This window comes from Salvelinus fontinalis, chromosome 20, assembly GCF_029448725.1.
Source record: "Salvelinus fontinalis isolate EN_2023a chromosome 20, ASM2944872v1, whole genome shotgun sequence".
NCBI classification, from domain to species: Eukaryota; Metazoa; Chordata; class Actinopteri; order Salmoniformes; family Salmonidae; genus Salvelinus; species Salvelinus fontinalis.
In genome coordinates, this window is record NC_074684.1 from 4085601 (window position 1) to 4106055 (window position 20455).

The window sequence follows — 20455 nt, forward strand, 5'->3', positions numbered from 1 at the left end:
TAACCCAACCCCTCTGAATCAGAGAGGTGTGGGTGGCTGCCTTTATCGACATCCATGTCTTCGGTGCCCGGGGAACAGTGGGTTAACTGCCTTGCTCAGGGGCAGAATGACAGATTTCTACCTTGTCAGCTTGGGGATTCGATACAGCAAACTTTCGGTCACTGGCCCAATGCTCTAACCACTAGGCTACCTGCCTCAGCATCATCCGGATTAGGAGAGGGTTTGGCCAGGATGTCCTTGACCCGTCACGCTCTGACCTCGGTCGCCAGGTGTATGGTGTTTCCTCCGACACATTGGTGTGGCTGACTTCCGAGGTTAAGTGAGCAGTGTGTCAAGAAGCAGTGCGGCTTGGCAGGGTCGTGTTTCGGAGGACGCATGGCTCTCAACCTTCGCCTCTCCCGAGTCTGTATGGGAGTTGCAGCGATGGGATAATTGGATATCACAAAATTGGGGAGAAAAAAAAATAAAAAATCCTTATATTAAGCAAACCAGATGGCACAATCGTTCATGTTTTTTAATTTACGGATAGCCAGGGTAACACTCCAACACTCAGACATCATTCAGAAACAAAGCATTTGTGTTTAGTGAGTCCGCCAGATCAGCGGCAGTAGAGATGACCAGGGACGTTCTCTTGATAAGCGTGTGAATCGGACCGTTTCTGTCCTGCATAGCATTCAAAACGTAACGAGTACTTTTGGGTGTCCTGGAAAATGTATGGAGTAAAAAGTACAGAATTGTCTTTAGGAATGTAGTGAAGTCAAAGTTATCCAAAATATAAATAGTAAAGTACAGATACCCCAAAAAACGACTTAAGTAGTACTTGAAAGCATTTACTTCACACCACCGGAAGGAGGAGAAGGGGGAGAGAGGATAAGAAGGGGTAGAGGGTAGAATGGAGAAAAAAAAACAATTTCCAGAAAACTCCATTTGAAATGACAACGACGTGGGCGTCCTATTGGTGGAAGCAGAGATGGAGAAAAGAGCCCACGTAGGAGACCATGTATGACCAGGCTGTTTTTAGAGCATCAATGCGCCTTCAAGTGAGACTAACCTAGAAAAACACAATGAAAAAGCACAACTCAATGGTAGCTGAATGAAATCGCATTTCTGTAGGAGTCTATAGTATTTAATCTGTGAACAGATGAAACCTCTGTGTTTCAGCCCCTCATCTAAACCATATACCGCTACATCCCAGTTCCCTTTATTTTCTGTCACCTTACAACTTTTAAAACACGCACACATAACCCCAAAACACACCGACACAAACAATCAGCAGATCAAAGGGCCGTGGTCTACCTCCAGTTGCCCTCTCAGCTTCTTGACGTGGGCAGAGTCCTGGGATAGCTCCTCCAACTGGGAGACGTCAGCCAGGACGTTGACGGTAGTCTCGGCCTCTTACAGCTACTTAAGGAAGGCCTCCAGCTCGCTGAGTGACATCTGCAGAGCATTCAGACCACTGTCCAGCTTGGCCTGGTGGTCACTAGCTCTGTCAATCAATCAACATCAATATGACAATTAATAATCAATGTAATGACAAATGAACAAGCATTGGTTTGGTTGGAGGTCCATCGTTGAATGAAATAGCTCTTGAATAGAGTCAAGAATTCAAGTAGCTCAGGACATTATAATAGGGGAGACTTGACAAGTGTGTGTGTATACGTGCGCGTGTGTCTGTATGTGTGCGTCCACCTCTTGTTGATGCCGTTCCAGGCTATGTTGTTTTTCTCTGTGACATCTTTGATCCTCCTTGTGTCGTCAGCGGAATACTCTCGCAGGAGCTAATTGGACAGCTCGTTAAAAGGTTGCCACGGTACCCTGACCTCTTCCAAGGTCTTGCAAGAACACCTGGAGAAAAAAACAAACAACAATTAATGACAACAACCTACTCCTCACGGACTAAACTATTTCACTTCTTTCATATCCTTGTCACTTCCCATTTAATCTCACAGTAATTATCATGGTTCCCTCAGGATCTCACTTTGTTTTGACTTAAGGTATGCTAACCTATTTAATTAAATAATACATAATTGTCAGAACAGCTATCAGTACCTGTGCTATGGCATTGTAACTACAGTACAACAGTGAATTAGACACAGATGCCCTCTACTGTTTGAAATTGGCATTGCATTGGGCAACAATTGAAAAGAAAGTCCACGGCAATCCCCATAGGTGACGGCTCATATGCTTACCATTATTTACCTGCAAGGCATGTTTGATCAGCATTCATCAACACTATCAATAATAATCGTGACTAACCAACAGTGAGACCTCTCATCTGCATATACTCCTTGTCATAATCAGCACGATACACTGGAATACTAAAACGCATGATGAATGGTACACGTGTGTTATCTATTGGGCTAAGATGCAAACACACAAAAAAATACTTGCCATTCGCTGTTTCAAGTCACAGTTCCCAATCCTAACCTTAACCATGAACATAATTACAAAAATCTTACCCTTTATCATTGATTAAAAGCTATTCCACCCATCTGGCTAATGGGGCCGAGTATCAGTAGTCCAAAGGTCAAAGGGGAAGGGTCGCTGTATCTCTCACCTTGTTGTCACTGAGCTGTATGGTCAGGGGTTCCCTGGAGCGGTGAAGGTTGTGCAGGTGCCCCTCGCTCTGACCAATCAGAGCATTCAGTTCCTGTCTCTGCTTCTCCCACTGATCGCTGTGGCCAATCATGTTATCCAGCTGCTGGAGCCGCGCCTCCACACCTTGCTGAGTGTTGTCCCATTGGCTATGCCCTTTCTCCACTGCAGGGAGTAAGGAAGGAGAGTAGGTGTGGGTGACCTTGTGCTAAGGCTAAACTGCACTTGGACAATCATATTTCTACAGAAACCGAAACTGTATATGTGATTTTGTGTATCCAAATGCATTTCTCTTAAGGTATATTCACGCTTTTCTCTCTAAGTATGACACAGTACATTATGTTCCTGCTTTACTGGCTCTGTGAGCATACATGCGTTTCTCAGTGACGGAGGTATTCGAGTTGGAGGTCTTGTTCTTGGTGTTCTGGGCCAGAGTGAAGATGTTCTCCAGCTGGGGGTGACGCAGCTCCAGGTCACTCTTCGCCACCTGAGCAGAATACCCAACCAGTCCATCCGTCAATTGGATTTATAAAATTGTGTGTGTGTGTGTGTGTGTGTGTGTGTGTGTGTGTGTGTGTGTGTGTGCGCACGCATTACCTGGCTCTCTGCAGGGCTGACCCCTCTCCCACTGAGGGTCTGGTGTGTGACCTGGATGCAGTCGGTCATTCTGTTCATCTTGTCCTGGAACTGACCGTGACTCTGGAGGTTCCCCTCCACCTCCCCTACTTTATCTAACAACTCATGAGTCACCTGCAGGACATGGGGAGAGGAGAGTGAGAGAGGGACAGAAAGAGAGAGAGAGAGAGAGGGACAGAAAGAGAGAGAGAGAGAGAGAGAGAGAGAGGAGAGAGAGAGAGGAGAGAGAGAGAGAGAGAGAGAGAGAGAGAGGAGAGAGAGAGAGAGAGAGAGAGAGAGAGAGAGAGAGAGAGAGAGAGAGAGAGAGAGAGAGAGAGAGAGAGAGAGAGAGAGAGAGAGAGAGAGAGAGAGAGAGAGAGAGAGAGAGAGAGAGAGAGAGAGAGAGAGAGAGAGAGAGAGAGAGAGAGAGAGAGAGAGAGAGAGAGAGAGAGAGAGAGAGAGAGAGAGACAGAGACAGAGACAGAGACAGAGACAGAGACAGAGACAGAGACAGAGACAGAGACAGAGAGATTGAGGACAATGAATGGAGAGATGAAGAAGGGACATAGTTCATCTCCACCGTTACTCTTTTAGTGTTACCCTTCCTTTTTTCCAGTTGAGGTTTAGGCTACTGAGTTGCATTATGTTCATTAGGAAACATAGGTTCAAGAGGTTATTCTCACCTTGTTCCAGTTGCGATTGACGGTCCTGAGTTAGCTCATGTGCTAGTCTCTCTCCTGATGACTCACGCTCTGATTGGCCAGAATCTGGGGGACGTTCTCGTTCAGCCAACCAAGACACTCATTCTGGGCGTCCATCTCTTCAGCCAGAGTCTAGAGAGATAGGTGACAAAGGGGTGAAGAGGGTTGAAAGATGTGAGGGATGGATGAGGGGAGAATTATGGGGTAAATGAAAGGGTAGGTCAAGGTGAGGGTTAGGGGGGCAACATGTCCTGACTCTAAGCCTTACCTTAAGTTCTTTGAGGTTGCTGTTGGTGGCAGTGACGGCAGAGGGCTCACAGCACATTCAGCCTGCTCCAGCCACAGAGCCAGGTCTCCACTACGCGTCACCAGCTCTAATAGGGCAGGATCACTTCCAGTCAGCCTACAGACAAACACACACACGCACACACACACACATATTAAGATCTCAATTCCCCTACAGCTGCCGTGTGTAGGCCAAATCCTAACATTTATATTACATTTGTATGCTGATCTGTCATGCTGATATCATTACTGATATCATTGATGCAGCAAATATTCATACATTTCAATACATATCTGCAAGAGTTTATCCTGCTCATATAAACATAATCCAATTTCTAAACATTCTTTTTTCCACTGTAAACTATTTTTGGGGTCCAAAATGCCCTTCTTATCACTCCTAACAAGCTGTCCTATTTCTATGGCGACTATGCTTAGTTACCATGGTGTTCATCTCCATGGTTACCTGTGCTGTCTGTCCAGCACCTTTCTGTGCACGGCCCTACAGCGCTGCCCCAGGGCCTCCAGCTTGTTCTCCAGCAGGGGCCCGTCAGGGGCTGACAGCTGCCCGATGATCCTCTCACCTGTCTGGGTCAACGCGGCCAGGACAGGCTGGTGACTGGCTAGGCCCTCCTCCAGCTCCAAAGAGAGAGAGGGGCTTACAGATCAATATAAAACAAGAAATCAAAGTTGTATTAATCAACAGAATGAGTCAATTGGGGGCGGCAGGAAGCCTAGTGGTTAGAGCATTGGGCCATTAACCGAAAGGTTGCTAGATCGAATCCCTACGCTGACAAGGTCAACATCTGAAAAAGGCAGTTAACCCACTGTTCCTAGGCCGTCATTGTAAATAAGAATTTGTTCTTAACTGACTTGCCTAGTCAAATAAAGGTAAAATAAATCAATTGGAAATGAGCTGCTATGAGTAATGGATTGCAACCATAGGTATTGGATAGATTGTACTCTATGGTAACTAGTGCTGGCTGCTCCACATCCTAATAATTCTGATGATGTGAGTGGTGTAAACACAAAGATACTATTTAATACTAATAGTATTGTTCTATTTAATTATGTGGGTGTCAATGCCTGGCTTTCAAACAGCTCTTCCCCTCAGGGGAAAGCTTGGTACTCTTTAGTATTGCAAACAATACAAATTAGAAAACTCTCTCTCTCTCTTTCTCTCTCCTTCTCTCTGCAGGAATATAATGAACGACAGAGCATGAAAAGTGCTAAATAATTAAGGAGAGAAGGCATATTTTTCATATTAAAAAACATACATTTTCTCACACCAGAACCCCCCATCCGCATCAGACGCTAATGTAAACATATTGGTCCGATTTGTTTTATCGTATTCAGATGATAGAAATTCTCGTGTTTATCGTAAATAAAACATGTTGTGCTGATGCAGGTTTGTACAGTTGATCCAACATTTTGCACACTACCTCTGCATAATGTCAGGGTCATCATTAAAGTGGGTGAGTTAGCAGCAAACACACTTGTGCACGTGCGCGCACACACACACACACACGCACACACAAACGTTCTAACATTAACTCTCACACACACACACACAGAAACACACACTCCCTGACCTCCTGGTGTGTCCTGGGTGTGTACCGGGTGCAGTTGTCCATCAGGTCCTTTTCCCTTAGTGAGGACCTGTTCCGTGTCGGTCATCCATTGACTTAGGTTGTTCAGGTCACAGTGGAACTGTCTCCACTCCTCCACTGCACAGTCAAAACTCCTACAGACAGGGGTTCAGCAGATCTCATATTAGTTGAGTTTACCCAGACCAAACCCTAACCTTAACAATTAGGGTGGAAACTAACAGATCTGGAATCAGTTAGCTCTGACCAAGCCCTGATATACGTAGCTATAGCTACCGTTATTATGTTGTATAATGTGAATACCACGGAGGTTCCATTGAGTTGTCATGCCCTCCTAATGGACTGAACGAGGATCTCAACCAAATGTTTATGAAGTACGGACCTTGAGGATTTTTTGCTGACAACCTTTTAGCACAATTACTGTTTAAATCCATGTTTTGAACTGCAGTCCTTTTATGTTTTGCAATATGCATGAGAGATCAACATTCTTCTCTGAATACCCACACCCAAACCAAGTCAGCTCATTCAAATACACTGCTCAAAAAAATAAAGGGAACACTTAAACAACACAATGTAACTCCAAGTCAATCACACTTCTGTGAAATCAAACTGTGCACTGACCACAGACCACTTCTCAGTTCCTATGCTTCCTGGCTGATGTTTTGGTCACTTTTGAATGCTGCCGGTGCTTTCACTCTAGTGGCAGCATGAGACGGAGTCTATAACCCACACAAGTGGCTCAGGTAGTGCAGCTCATCCAGGATGGCACATCAATGCGAGCTGTGGCAAGAAGGTTTGCTGTGTCTGTCAGCGTAGTGTCCAGAGCATGGAGGCGCTACCAGGAGACAGGCCAGTACATCAGGAGACGTGGAGGAGGCCGTAGGAGGGCAACAACCCAGCAGCAGGACCGCTACCTCCGCCTTTGTGCAAGGAGGAGCAGGAGGAGCACTGCCAGAGCCCTGCAGAATGACCTCCAGCAGGCCACAAATGTGCATATGTCTGCTCAAACGGTCAGAACAGACTCCATGAGGGTGGTATGAGGGCCCGACGTCCACAGGTGGGGGTTGTGCTTACAGCCCAACACCGTGCAGGACGTTTGGCATTTGCCAGAGAACACCAAGATTGGCAAATTCGCCACTGGCGCCCTGTGCTCTTCACAGATGAAAGCAGGTTCACACTGAGCACATGTGACAGATGTGACAGAGTCTGGAGACGCCGTGGAGAACGTTCTGCTGCCTGCAACAACCTCCAGCATGACCGGTTTGGCGGTGGGTCAGTCATGGTGTGGGGTGGCATTTCTTTGGGGGGGCCGCACAGCCCTCCATGTGCTCGCCAAAGGTAGCCTGACTGCCATTAGGTACCGAGATGAGATCCTCAGACCCCTTGTGAGACCATATGGTGGTGCGTTTGGCCCTGGGTTCCTCCTAATGCAAGACAATGCTAGACCTCATGTGGCTAGAGTGTGTCAGCAGTTCCTGCAAGAGGAAGGCATTGATGCTATGGACTGGCCCGCCCGTTCCCCAGACCTGAATCCAATTGAGCACATCTGGGACATCATGTCTCGCTCCATCCACCAACGCCACGTTGCACCACAGACTGTCCAGGAGTTGGCGGATGCTTTAGTCCAGGTCTGGGAGGAGATCCCTAAGGATCACTACACTACTGAACCTCATTTTGACTTGTTTTAAGGACATTACATCAAAGTTGGATCAGCCTGTAGTGTGGTTTTCCACTTTAATTTTGAGTGTGACTCCAAATCCAGACATCCATGGATTGATAAATTTGATTTCCATTGATCATTTTTGTGTGATTTTGTTGTCAGCACATTCAACTATGTAAAGAAAAAAAGTATTTAATAAGAATATTTCATTCTTTCAGATCTAGGATGTGTTATTTTAGTGTTCCCTTTATTTTTTTGAGCAGTGTATATAAATATTGAGAATGTAAGTTTATAAAGTAATGCTTTGTAGTAATTTTTGATTAAAGCAGCCTAATTTTTCAATTCAAATCCAAAATGTAAACCCAATTGAATTCCTTTTCATCTAGTCCTCATCTAGGCTTTCAATCCTGAGAAAGTATTCAGAACAGGTAACACCCAATCACACTTTGATTACTGTTTTTAATACTAATTCATTCTTCCTTCTGAGGGTGTTGGGTGAATTTTGGAATCGAGCCGGGATCTCCCAAGAGATACCGTCCACTGGAAAAATCCTTATTTTTCTGATAAGGAGAAAAGGAAAAGGAAGAATGTCACCCCATTCCTTACCTCCATTAAGCAGTAGTGAATGTGTTGGGTGCCAGGGAATGACTGATAACACCGTAGTAAACTCAATTGAACCTCACAATGCACTGCCACATAAAGATAACTACCACCATATATCTTAAATAAGAACAGGTCGGGAGCTTTTATTAGGTTTGAGCAGGAATTAGCATTTTTTCAAGATGGCGTAGCTGTGCAGACGTGGTTTGTTGTCCTCTCGTTTACTGTTGCGTCAAAAAACAGAACACTCAAAACACACAATGGCAGCTCTTCCTTTAAAGAACTCCAGGCCTCAAGAGGGCAGATAACCCAAAAACACGGGTGGAACTAAAAAATTGAGCCAGGATTTCTGGAGGGACTACTTTTACATGCGCACCTGGCAGATAAGCATGGGTATAAAATGTTTGGGCTTCGCTTTGCTTGGGTCCTCAACATACAAACAGCTCATTGTTCATGTTTGGAATTATTAAACTAAACTGGGATATGCTTAACACCCCAGCAGTCCTACAATCTAAACTAGATGCCCTCAATCTCACACAAATTATCAAGGAAATGACCAACCCTAAATCCGTAAACATGGTCACCCTCATTGATATCATCCTGACCAACTTGCCCTCCAAATACACCTCTGCTGTTTTCAATCAGGATCTCAGCGGTCACTGACTCATTGCCCGCATCCGCTATGGGTCCACGGTCAAACGACCACCCCTCATCACTGTCAAACGCTCCCTAAAACACTTCTGCGAGCAGGCCTTTCTAATCGACCTGGCCCAGGTATCCTGGAAGGATATTGACCTCATCCCATCAGTTGAGGAAGCCTGGTCGTTCTTTAAAAGTCATTTCCTCGCCATCTTAAATAGGCATGCCCCTTTCAAAAAATGTAGAACTAAGAACAGTTATTGCCCTTGGTTCACTCCAGACCTGACTGCCCTTGACCAGCACAAAATATCCTGTGGCGGATTGCAATAGCATAGAATAGTTGTGATATGCAACTGTTCAGGGAAGTCATGAACCAATACACTCTGTGAGTCAGGAAAGCAAAGACTAGCTTTTTCAAACAGAAATGTCCATCCTGTAGCTCTAACTCCCAAAAAATTTGGGACACTGTAAAGTCCATGGAGAACAAGAGCACCCCCTCCCAGCTACCCACTGCACTGAGGCTAGGTAACACGGTCACCACCGATAAATCCTTGATAATCAAAAATTTCAATAAGCATTTCTCTATGGCTGGCCATGCTTTCCTCCTGGCTACCCCAACCTCGGCCAACAGCTCTGCACCCCCCGCAGCTACTTGCCCAGGCTTCCCCAGCTTCTCCTTCACCCAAATCCAGATCGCAGATGTTCTGAAAGAGCTGCAAAACCTGGACCCGTACAAATCAGCTGGGCTAGACAATCTGGACCCTCTCTTTCTAAAATTATCCGCCGCCATTGTTGCAACCCCTATTACCAGTCTGTTCAACCTCTTTCGTACTGTCCGAGATCCCTAAAGATTGTAAAGCTGCCGTGGTCATCCCCCTCTTCAAAGGAGGTGACACTCTAAACCCAAACTGTTCTAGACCTACAACCATCCTGCCCTGCCTTTCTAAAGTCTTTGAAAGCCAAATTAACAAACAGATCACTGACCAATTTGAATCCCACCGTACCTTCTCCGCTGTGCAATCCGGTTTCCAAGCTGGTCATGGGTGCACCTCAGCCACCCTCAAGGTACTAAACGATTTCATAACCGCCATCGATAAAAGACAGTACTGTGCAGCCGTCTTCATCGACCTGGCTAAAGCTTTCGACTCTGTCAATCACCGTATTCTTATCGGCAGACTCAATAGCCTTGGTTTCTCAAATGACTGCCTCGCCTGGTTCACCAAATACTTTGCAGACAGTTCAGTGTGTCAAATCGGAGGGCCTGTTGTCTGGGACCTCTGGCAGTCTCTATGGGGGAACCACAGGGTTCAATTCTCAGGCCGACTCTTTTCTCTGTACATATCAACGATGTCGCTCTTGCTGCGGGTGATTCCCTGATCCACCTCTACGCGGACGACACCATTCTGTATACATCTGGCCCTTCTTTGGACACTTAACTAACCTCCAAACGAGCTTCAAAGCCATACAACACTCCTTGCGTGGCCTCCAACTGCTCTGAAACGCTAGTAAAACCGAATGCATGATTTAACCGTTCGTTGCTCGCACCCACCCGCCCGACTAGCATCACTACTCTGGACGGTTCTGACCTAGAATACATGGACAACTACAAATACCTGTGTCTGGCTAGACTGTAAACTCTCCTTCCAGACTCATATTAAACATCTCCAACCCAAAATCAAATCTAGAATCGGCTTTCTATTTCGCAACAAAGCCTCCTTCACCAACGCCGCCTAACTTACCCTAGTAAAACTGACTATCCTACCGATCCCGGACTTCGGCGATGTCATCTACAAAATAGCTTCCAATACTCTACTCAGCAAACTGGATGCAGTCTATCACAGTACCATCCGTTTTGTTACCAAAGCCCCTTATAACACCCACCACTGAGACCTGTATGCTCTAGTCGGCTGGCCCTCGCTACATATTTGTTGCCAGACCCACTGGCTCCAGGTCATCTGTAAGTCTATGCTAGGTAAAGCCCCGCCTTATCTCAGCTCACAATAACAACACCCAACCGTAGCACGCACTCCAGCAGGTATATCTCACTGGTCATCCCCAAAGCCAACACCTTCTTTGGCCGCCTTTCCTTACAGTTTGCTCTGCTGCCTGTGACTGGAACGAATTGCAAAAATCGCTGAAGCTGGAGACTTACATTTCCCTCGCCAACTTTAAACATCAGCTATCTAAACAGCTGCAGCTGTACTTAGTCCATCTGTAAATAGCCCACCCAATCTACCTACCTCATCCCCATATTGTTTTTACTTACCTTTCTGCTCTTTTGCACACCAGTTTCACTCCTTGCACATCATCATCTGCTCATCTATCACTCCAGTGTTAATCTGCTAAATTGTAATTACTTTGCTACTGTTGACAATTTATTGCCTTACCTCCTTACGTAATTTGCACAGGGGCGAAAATCTGAGATCAACCTTGGAGGGGACAATTACATTAAGTTTTCTCAAGAGCAATTCCTGAGGGGGACACCAAAAGTAGTGCTGTAACACATAGCATACGTTGTTAAATGTATATTGAGGAACCATAATTCCTACAACTGGATAATTGATAGGTACAGTAGTTAACTGAAGGGTTTTCCCAACTTGTTCAAATGTTTAAATCATTATAATTCTACTACTAATAATAGTTATAGCAGTGCTCCTTACCAGTCCAGTATGTATGCAGGTATTCGTACTTACAACCAGCAATATCAAGAAAGGTCAGTAGGTGACAATGGTACTGTACACTGTATGGGTGTAGTTTTCATAAATACAATGAACATGGTGTGATCACATCTAAAAGAATCTCCATTGAGAACCATCACAAAGTTGGTCTCCTTATTGAATTGACCTTTTAATTTGACTTTTTCTGATACATTTATATAGTCATTAAATATGTCCACCTGGCCTGAGTCTATTACAATATCTTTGCAAGAACAAAAAGCTTAAAATAAGTACAGTTCTAAAAGCAAAATAACTACTTCAATGAAAAACCCAAATAAATCAACCAAAATATCCTTCAGTCAGTGTCTCAACTCTTCAAACAGCAGCTATGGACAAGTATGTCGCACAAAGTATGCAATTTTAAATAAAATAACATGAAATAAATCATTTGTAAGTGTACTGAAAACTACTAAACAAAAGAACAACTATCAATTACACCATGGGTTCTCAAACAGGGGTCCATGGACTAATTGCAAGGAGTCCGTGAAATAAAAAAGTGTAATGAATGTAGTCAGTACCACAAGGTTTCCAGTAAGTTTACATATAATATAGAGGGGGTGGAGGTCCCTGAGGACCGCTCAAAACCTTGCCTGCCTTGCCTCAAAATATGCAGGGGTTCCAGTACCCCAAAAAGGTTGAGAACCACTGCTATACACACTACTGAACAAAAGAACCGAGCATATGTTTGCGGGTTTCCTCAACAACACATCAGTTGGCACTTTCGCAATGCCCTCGCCTGTTGTCTCCGACACCCTGTATAGCCCAATAAACTCCTTGTGAGGGACAAGGTCATGGTCAACATAACGCAGACAGACATTCTCCTGTTCAGCACCAGAGACATCTTGAGTAACATCAACAATCAATGAAAATTGTACAATCGGAAGAGACCTAATCTCAGCTGCAATGCCTCGAATGACTATTGGCCATGATGTTCAGAATTTCATTCTGTGCTTTGGGGCCTGTGTACATTGTGGTACGCTCTGTTAACCACTTCAGTAAAATGGGACCTCTTCTGCCCTAAGTTTCAAAATCTGGTATAAATTCCCACTGTCATCCGTGTGGCCTCTAAAGGCTTGTCCCTGTCTTACTACATGCCGCACCGAACTAACAATTTTCATCAAGCAATGCCTTGCGTCATCCTGCTGTTTACCCCACGCGCTGGACATAACTGGACACTGATTGGATTTAGCTGGTGTGCTGTTACAATTACAAAGTGGCGGTGGGTTTGGCAATTTTGATGTGCTGTGAATTTTTCAATGCCTTTTCTCCAGTTCCTAAATCCTGCACTAATGAAGGCAGCATCAGCTCTTTGGCCAAAAGATGGCTGGCTTGAAAACCCTTGGCTACAGTGAAAACACAACACTCCTTTTATTGATGGATTATAACGTAGCCAGGGGAAATCGCGAAACCATCTCTCTTGAAACGTCAACACTCTGTTGGCAAGAGTTTGCGGTTCTATAAATTGTGGGTGTGGCTGATATGGTTTTGTGCCATCACTGTGGTAACTGGACAATGCTGTGCCACTGTCCCCTATACTGGTGCTGCTGGCAACAAGGGTGACACTTGGTCCTGCCGTGGCTGTGACACTGTCCTCTGAAGTCTCTCTCCCTGGCTCTTTCCCTTTCACCACCCTAACTGACTCAGTCTGTCTCCTAGAAAATAAATAAGGTGTTTGCCGTACTCCTAACTACCGGTACCCAAAACTACACAATTAATCACAACAGCAATACCATTGCCGTAAACAAATCTTAGTTTAGTCACCAGTTTAAGTTGAGAGTGGGGGTATCCATGGCATTTTCCAATTATGTCCCTATTTTACAAGTCAAAAAAATTGAGAACCTTTCATAATGTTGCCAACCAAAGACTCAACAAACTTACCTGAGACTCCCTGTCTGCCAATCTGTCCCCAACTCTGCTGTCTGTGTGTCATCTGTTGCCTGCTCTGCCTAATGACATCATTGTGAAACATTTCCATTAGCATTTCACTTCTTTCTTATGAACATTTTATCAACTAGTCTTTGAGATATTAGGATACTAGAGTTCTTACTATGCGTTTTGGTGTACTGACAAATACTCTGATGTCCGTCTTCTTACTTTTTTCTGCCATTTTTCTACCTGGCTGGCTGGCTGGCCTAGCTGCACACGCACACATTTACACAACACATGCTGCAACCTTTTGTAATTTAAATAGTTTGTTTCATATTGGCTGGCTTCCAACAATAGCTGAATTTGTAAAGCTAGCAAGCACCAATTCCGTTTCTGTGTGTTTGCTATAATCTTTGCTACCTGGTTAAATAAAGGTGAAATAAAATAAAATAAAAAAAGTTCACTAGCGACAATTTATCTTTTGCAACGAGACCATTATATATATTTAAGACAATGGTAGAAGAGAGTGTAGTTCTGTTCTGTTCAGTTTGGACTTCAGTTTATTGCTAACCTTATCACAGGGACGTTGAAGCACTACAGCTGCATGCTGATCTTGGAATAAACTGACGATAGCAAAGATTCCATCTTTGACGACGCCACATAAATGGAATAGGTACTAGCTAGCTTGATAGTTAATGTTTGCTTTAGTTTGCGCGCTAGCTCTGCAAATTCCCCTAGTGTGTGAACCCTGCCAACATAAAAATAAATAAATAACATTGCTATGGACCTGCTATGGATTGACTGGATTAACCTCACGTCAGTTACGTACATGTCCCTTTCGGACAGTAGATACGAACTCTCTATTACCTTGCCAGCTAAAGAACTGGCAGTGGATCAAACCATTGTGAGGCAAAGGGCGGGGGGGGGTCGCAATCTTTTGAAATTTAAATGCGCTATTAAGTGTCTATAATCATCACAAGTGCTTTCATTGCGTATTATTAATATTATTGAAATTACATAGTTATGTTTACAGTGATATATTGGGGGGGGCAAATCATATTTTTCCCAAGATGGGGGGGTCGTGTCCCCCCCGTCCCCCCTGGGATTTCCGCCTATGAATTTGCACACACTGTATATAGACTTTATTTTTGTTCTATTGTGTTATTGACTGTACGCTTGTTTATTCCATGTGTAACTCTGTGTTTGTGTCGCACTGCTTTGCTTTATCTTGGCAAGGTCGCAGTAGTAAATGAGAACTTGTTCTCAACTAGCTTACCTGGTTAAATAAAGGTGAATTTTAAAAAAGAATAATAAACATTTGCTACTCCTATTTGAAAATGTTTAATGTTATACAGTCGTATGAAAAAGTTTGTGCACCCCTGACAATTTCCATGATTTCCATTTATAAATAATTGGGTGTTTGGATCAGCAATTTCAATTTGATCTATCAAATAACTGATGGACACAGCAATATTTCAGTAGTGAAATGAGGTTTATTGGATTAATATAATGTGCAATATGCACATGTACTTTGCTGATAAAAGTCTGCAAATGGTTACGTTCTGTAAAATGTTCTATTGGCATAACCAATGGACTAAAATGGCAAGTTAAAATGGCTGAGGGTCTTCAAGTGGCAGGGATCTAAGTGACGCTGACCAATGCACAGAGGGTCCTATCCATCTGCATTTAAACACGTGACCCCAGGCCTCATAATAAGCCTCCTCTGCAGAATGGCTCTATAATCACGGAGGGGGAGCATCAACAATGCTAAACCAGGCTGATGGTATCTCCACTGTAATCTGCACAGGAGGAGGGTGCGGACAGGTGCATAAATTTGGGCACCCCAATAGAAAAATCACATCAATATTTAGTAGAGCCTCCTTTTGCTAAAATAGCCTCTAGACGCTTCCCATAGCCTCTAATGAGTGTCTGGATTCTGGATGAAGGTATTTTGGACCATTCCTCCTTACAAAACATCTCCAGTTCAGTTAGGTTTGATGGTTGCCGAGCATGGACAGCCCACTTCAAATCATCCCACAGATTCTCAATGATATTCAGGTCTGGGGACTGGGATGGCCATTCCAGAACATTGTACTTGTTCCTCTGCATAAATGCCCGGGTAGATTTTGAGCAGTGTTTTGGGTCGTTGTCTTGTTAATTTCCAGCTCCGGCTTAACTTCAACGTTGTGACTGATTCTTCAACATTATTCCCAAGAATCTGCTTATACTGAGTGGAATCCATGCGACCCTCAACTTTAACAAGATTCCCAGTACCGGCACTGGCCACACAGCATGATGGAACCCCCACCAAATTTTACTGTGGGTAGCAAGTGTTTTTCTTGGAACGCTGTGTTCTTTTGCCGCCATGCATAACGTCCCTTGTTATGACCAAATAACTCAATCTTTGTTTCATCAGTCCACAGCACCTTATTCCAAAATGAAGCTGGCTTGTCCAAATGTGCGTTTGCATACCTCAAGCGACTCTGTTTGTGGCGTGTGTGCAGAAAAGGCTTCTTCCGCATCACTCTCCCATACAGCTTCTCCTTGTGCAAAGTTTGCTGAATTGATGAACGATGCACAGTGACACCATCTGCAGCAAGATGATGTTGTAGGTCTTTGGGGTCTGTGGGCTGTTTTTGACCGTTCTCACCATCCTTCGCCTTTGCCTCTCCGATATTTTACTTGGCCTGCCACTTCTGGCCTTAACAAGAACTGTGCCTATGGTCTTCCATTTCCTCACTATGTTCCTCACAGTGGACACCGACAGCTTAAATCTCTGCGATAGCTTTTTGTAGCCTTCCTCTAAACCATAATGTTGAACAATCTTTGTTTTCAGGTCATTTGAGAGTTGTTTTGAGGCCCCCATGTTGCCACTCTTCAGAGGAGAGTCAAAGAGAACAACTAGCAAATGGCCACCTTAAATACCTTTTCTCATGATTGGATGCACTTGTCTATGAAGTTCAAGGCTTAATGAGCTCACCAAACCAATTGTGTGTTCCAATTAATCAGTGCTAAGTAGTTACAGGTATTCAAATCAACAGAATGACAAGGGTGCCCACATTTTTGCATAGCCTATTTTTCACATCTGATTTAATTTAACTTAATATTGCTACACTAAAAATCTTTGTCTGGACAATACCCCAGTACTCAGCTTTTATTAGAAAATGAATGGCATGCCACTGTGATCCTTTTCTGTGACAGATTAAATTATTATGCAGTCTCAGAGTGGTGCCCAAACTTTTTCATACGACTGTATATTGATAGATGGTAAAGTTGTATTGGTTGATTCTTAATTCAAAATAAAGTTGGACTATATCACTCAATGTCTGACATGTAGAGTGTACTGTATGTGTTGATCAGTCTGCCTGTGTGTGTGGGCTCCTTGTCAACTTGGCCTGTGTTGATTTCTTAATTTTTCTTAAACCTTTATTTAACTAACCAAGTCAATTAAGAACAAATTCTTATTTACAATGAAAGCATACCCTGGCCAAACCCTCTCCTAACCCGGACGATGCTGGGCCAATTGTGCACCGCCCTATGGGACTCCCGAACCCAGCGGGTTGTGATACAGCCCGGGATCGAACCAGGGACGCCTCTATCACTGAGATGCAGTGCCTTAGACCGATGCGCCACTCGAGAGCGTGTCTGTGTGTGTGCGTGTGTGTGTGTGCGCTCCCAGTCAACTTGGCCTGTGTTGATCAGTCTGTGTGTATGTGTATGTGTGTGCTGAGGTCTTGGTATACAGTATGTGCACTGTTATATATCTCCATCCTCGCTCCTCTGTCGTCCATAGCAGATAGAAGACATTTAATCATGTACCCAGGATAGGTCAGTTGTAGATGGAACTCCCTGACAGTACAGAGACAGGATGGAGACAAGGTCATGACTAAGTGACATCATACACTCACTCTCTCTGTGGGTGACACACTAACCAATCAGTGATGAGAGTAAAGCTACATCTACAGTACATAGCCCTGTTAGAGGAGACAAACAGATCCTCTCACATCCAATAGTGGAAATTCTAAGACTTTACAGAGCTGCTCATTTCCCTCTTATTGTGTTGCTACAATGAGTATATTTTTCAGTTTCTTCTTCCGTACACTCTTTCATGGTCATTAAGTATTAAGATCTTGGCAGTTACTAAGTAACTTAATGTTGATCGTCCATCACCCACCCTTTGCGGTGGTTGTAAATGCAGTTGAGGCGGTCCCACTCTGCTTTGAGCTGGATGAGGGTGTCTCTGATCTGTGCACCCTCGCTCTGCGGTGCCTCCAGGATGGCGCTCATGGATCAACGTCACCTGCTCCCCGACATACTCCAGACTCTCCTATAAAGAGAGAGAGCCGGCAGGGAGAGAGGAGAGAGAGAAGGAGGAGAGGAGAGAGAGGTAGGAGTGGAGAGAGGGAAGTAATTAAATGAGTGAGAGGCCTACAGGACAACACAGTTATTCCCTTCCCCTTCCTATATCTCCCCTCATCTCTTTCTCACCCTCCACCCCCTGGCTGGAGAAGTCGTCGTAGAGACCACTGCTGAGCTCGATAGAGTTGAGCAGCAGTTCGTTGTGGGCCATGGCCAGCAGAGCCTTTTTTTATATCCAGCAGATAGTCTGAGGGACTGAGAGGACATCTTCTCCTCTGGCTCCATCTGCTGGCAAGAGATGGTGGTATGTTAGAAACAGTGAATGCATGTGTATGGGTGTGTGTGAATCTATTACATTTTACCGTTACATTTAGCAGACACTCTTAGAGAGACTTACAACCAGTACATTCAAATAAGATAGGTAACACAACCATAGCAATCTGTGTGGGAACTGGGAAGCATCACATGTCAAACTTTTTGATATCAAATAGCAAGTTCACACATTTCTATGTATACATATTTTCACTCTTTCTGGGATTATAGTTGAACGTCAAAACGTTTTTTTTAAATGTTTTGTTTCATTACAGAGACAATTGGTAGAAAATGTTTGCTGAGTCATCACTTGCCATCGACTACAATGCATTATGAAAATGTGTCTAAAGCATGTTAGAAAAGACTCCAAAACACTCCAATCCAAATCCTATTCTGACTAGAAAGAAGCTTGTTCAGGTCACCTTTCTCTCTGTAATTGATTACGGTGACTTGTTGTATATGCATGCTGCAGCCTCTGTCTTACAGAGACTGGACTCTGTTTATCATGCATCCTTGCGCTTTATTACAAATGCCAAGTCACTCACCCACCATTGCACATTGTACCAAATGGTAGGTTGGATCTCGCTTTATATGCGCAGAAAGATACATTTGTATGTGTTAATCTACAAAGCCCTTTTGGGTAAACTCCCTATTTACCTCTGTAGTCTGGTCTCCTTCACCACCAGCAGTTACCATACCTGGTCTGCTAGATGGTTGCTACGTATAGTCCCCAGGACATTTACAGTGTTAGGCAAGACTGCCTTCTCATCTTGTGCACCAGACGCATGGAATAGTCTACAATCCATGCTTCATCTAGATGAATTCATTTAAAATATTGATGGGAGACTGTTACAGAGGAGTGAACATGCTTTTTTTAAGGCTGGATCATGTTGTATTGTTGTATGTTTTAATTATGTAATGTATTGATTGTTGCTGCCTTCTTTGCCAGGTCTTCCTTGAAAAACAGGCTCTGGGTCTCAATGGGCTTTTCCTGGTTAAATAAATAAAAAGAATAGGGAGTGACAAATTCCAGTGGAACTGAAGGCCCACAATTGTCAGTATAAAATTTGTTCAATATTGGTTTATTACAGTTTAATTTTACTTTATTAGCAACGTTTGAGAATATTAGCCTGTGTGGAAAAATAATAATTTGAGTAATAGCTATTGATGAACCTGTTAATGTATTAATTGTTTGATTCATGTGTTATGTGTAGACCCTGTTAGAGGAGCTGGATGACATCAATCTGAGTGTGGACAGTGTGAGAGACCAGGCCACCCTGATGACCAGTAGAGGTCCTGCCTGCAGAGATGTAGTGGAACCCAAACTGGCCAAACTCAACCGAGACTTCCACATGGTGTCCCAGTGCATCAAAGCTGCCATGGTACAACTACTCTCACATCACTGTTTCAGTGTGTTACAATTACAACTGTTCAGAGCTTTATCATTCAAGCCGTCGACACACACAGAGGTGTAATTCTGTCACTCTTTTGTTTCTGATACCTAGATGTACTGCAGGTTCCGTTCTTTGCGAGGAATTGGAAACCTCCCTGATCTTTGTGTTTGAATATGTATTTGAAATTCACTGCTCCACTGATGGACCTTACAGATAATTGTATGTGTGGGTTACACAGATGAGGTAGTCATTCAGAAATAATGTTAAACACTATTATTGCACACAGAGTGAATCCATGCAACTTATGTGACCTGTTACATTTTTACTGCTGGACTTAGTCTTTACATAAAAAAGGTGTTGAATACTTATTGACTGAAGGCATTTCAGCTTTAGATTTTTTATTAATTTGCTGAACTTTCTAAAAATATAATTCTACTTTGACATTATGATTTTATCAATTTTAAATTCAACAAAATGTGGAACAAGTCTAGGGGTGTGAACTTTCTGAAGGCTCTGTTCATTGATAATTTGTGTGAGATTGAGGGCATCAAGTTTAGATTGTAGGATGTCCGGGGTGTTAAGCAGTCCCAGTTTAGGTCACCTAACAGCACGAGCTCTGAAGATAGATATAGGCAATCAATTCACATATGGTGTCCAGGGCACAGCTGGGGGCCGAAGGTGGTCTATAGCAAGCGGCAACGGTGAGAGACTTGCTTCTGGAAAGGTGGATTTTTAAAACTAGAAGCTCGAATTGTTTTGGTACAGACCTGGATAGTAAGACAGAACTCTGCAGGCTATCTCTGCAGTAGATTGCAACTCCGCCCCCTTTGGCTGTTCTATCTTGTCGGAAAATGTTATAGTTAGGGATGGACATTTCAGGGGTTTTGGTGGCCTTAAGCCAGGATTCAGACACGGCTAGGACATCCGGGTTGGCAGAGTGCGCTAAAGCAGTGAATAAAACAAACTTGGGGAGGAGGCTTCTAATGATAACATGCATGAAACCTATTGTTCTAGGAAAGTCAAAACCAATAAAACAATGGGCTATGAAGTTTTCCATATGGTACACAACGAAACACAAGGAATTGTGTTTTTGTAATTTGTCTCATTT

At 43.8% G+C, this 20455-nt stretch overlaps 1 pseudogene; it reads right to left on the bottom strand.

Annotated features, from left to right (window-relative positions):
- Positions 1 to 1269: 1269 nt before the first annotated feature.
- Positions 1270 to 18512, bottom strand: LOC129817092 (utrophin-like; annotated as a pseudogene).
- Between the last annotated feature and the right edge of the window lie 1943 nt (positions 18513 to 20455).